Below are 2,733 nucleotides of genomic sequence, written 5' to 3' on the forward strand. Positions count from 1 at the left end.
TAACACGCCATTACTGTTGCTGTTTATTCAGAATAGGCAGAACTGGTGAGCAGACATTCAGTAACAGACTTTGAGTTCAAATATTCACTGCAAAACAGCAGCATTCAAAGAAATAATTTGCTGCCTAATGTATATTCACACATCAGTTGAGCATGTTTTAGCTACAGCTTCCATGAAATGCCTACATGCACCACTGTTAGCTTGAAGCTTCAGTATAAAATGAATCACTACATACAGAATAAGTGAGTGAACTGAGACAGCCTTTGACTGGTTTTCTGAAAACTGCAGAAGCTCTTCTCCACTGAGGTTGGCTTCATACAGCAGCTGGAGAACTACAAAGGATGCCGCTACCTCACGTATTCCTCCCTGTTCATCATCTTCTTGTTTGCGTCTAGTCAGCACGTTACATCTACTGAAGACAAAGTATTATTTGTTTTGAACACTAACCCACTGAGATTTCAATTCATGAACCCTGAGGTTGGCTAAGATTTCAGATGGAGCCGTCCTGTTAAAGATGCACATACTGGTGAGACTAAAGAAATGAAGCACTTGAAGCAAAATTAAAAGCTACGGGCCCCTTTCTTAAAGTTTTTCCTAAAAACTCATTATGTCTAATTTGGCTGGCATGTTGAGAGAGGAGCTAAGTGAGAATGATTCGACTCTCATGCAGAACAAAGTATCTACTCCATCTCACCAGCTTGCCTATTATCCTTACAGTTCATGAAAAGTTAATTTCCTTTCTGTAAATGAGAGCCAAAGGTGTCGGCTAGGCCTCTGTGGCACATACATTTTTGACACTGCAATTTGATTTATTAATCTTAAGGACGTAGGGACAGAAATTAGAACAGGAATTACTGGTGAAATTAAAAAATAAGTCTCTTTTTTTAATGCTTTTTTAGATGCCCTCTCCCACTTTGACTCACCACATGGACATGTATCACACCTATGTTACACAAGTGGCCACGAGAAGCAGGAGGGGACAGTTAGAAGCAGATAATTCAGATGGAATGCAGTCACCCTCTGATAGGTTAGCCTCAGTGAGCTAATTGGCTATCCATGCAAATGTAGCAATGCAAAACACTTTTTGAGAAGTTTGAATATTGTACAACATACAGTACATAAAATGGGCGGCATGGTGGCGTGGTGGGTAGCGCTGTCGCCTCACAGCGAGGAGGGCCTGGGTTCGATTCCCTGGCCGGGTGACCGGGGTCCTCTCTGTGTGGAGTTTGCATGTTCTCCCTGTGTCTGCGTGGGTTTCCTCTGGGTTCTCCGGTTTCCTCCCACAGTCCAAAGACATGCAGTCAGGCCAATTGGACATGCTAAATTGCCCCTAGGTGTGAGTGTGTTGAGTGACTGTCTGTGTCTGTCTGTCTGCCCTGCGATGGACTGGCGACCTGTCCAGGGTGTATCCTGCCTTCCGCCCGAAGACTGCTGGGATAGGCTCCAGCACCCCCCGCGACCCTGACGGAGAAGCGGCTTAGAAAATGGATGGATGGATGGATGGATACAGTACATAAAATTTGTACATTTGGTTTGCCTGGTTTTAACTCACACATTTTCTAAAGCACTTCTCTTCACTTTTATTGCATGGGCAGAAACCAGTTGGTTGAATGTGAGCTATCATTTGATTGATTTATTAGGGTGTTTTACAAAGTTGTTATACATACAACAGTTGCAAGCTAATTGCAGAAAGCTTTGCATTACGCAATGCAAGTGAAATTTAGATGCAATAAAGTTTCACTATGTAAAGGCAGCCTTAGACAACTCTGCTAAGGGACTTTTTCTCTGAGCCAGTTGTCTTTAAAACAGACAGCAAATTATTTTCAGTTAACTTCTCTCTGTTTGTGCCTTGCCAGCTTCATCTGCAGCTTGGTGAGGAAAGTCAATGTTGTGGTAAATTGCTCATTGCAGACCCAGTTATTGCCATCAGCCATTGCAGACAAACAAAAGCATGTCACAAATGTGGTTAAAGGCTGTTTGATTCACAAATCTTCATGCTTTTAAATAGCTCATTTGCATAAATCCATAATCTTTTTCTCACTTTTGCACATATGGAATATTACTTATTTGCCAAATCATCTTACCCTGTGGTGTACTGGCCGGATTCAGGTTTATCCAGTTTGCATCCATGGAAGAATACAACAGCTCATTTATTTTTGTGTTTTTGGGCCGTTGACTGCTTAGCTGACCTCCTAAATGGGTTTGGCAAGCAGGAAAGCTTCTAATGTAAATGGGACACATTAGTCAGCAAAAAAACAGCACTTTTCTACACCAGCTAATTAACAATGTCTCCTTCTGGATTACAGTTCCTCTGTTGGCTTCCAAAGGCAGCCATAGCCTGTCTAGTGCTGATTAAGATGAAATGGATTGCACCACAATAATTATGCATGTCTTGTTAGGTTAATGGTGGGGCGTTGTTATAAATGCTTAATTGATTTGTGCTGCACTGGACATCTGATCACACAAAGTCAAGTCTTGAAGATGTTAGTAGTAATGGTGACTTTACTCACATTACCCAGTGTTTGATAAATGCTTGTGTATATTTGTGTAGGACCCAATAATAAAATGACACTTAAAATGAAGCACATTTTGTGAAGGAAAGTAATTCAATCGTTTAAAAAAATCTGTACAGTTAATTTAATAAAAGACGCAAACAAAGTCACTTGTTATTTAACCCCATAAATGGCCAGGGCTAGTCAGGAGGCTCAAAGCTTTATTACACACTTCCAGTTT

This window comes from Pygocentrus nattereri, chromosome 18 (genome assembly GCF_015220715.1).
Source record: "Pygocentrus nattereri isolate fPygNat1 chromosome 18, fPygNat1.pri, whole genome shotgun sequence".
Lineage (NCBI taxonomy): Eukaryota > Metazoa > Chordata > Actinopteri > Characiformes > Serrasalmidae > Pygocentrus > Pygocentrus nattereri.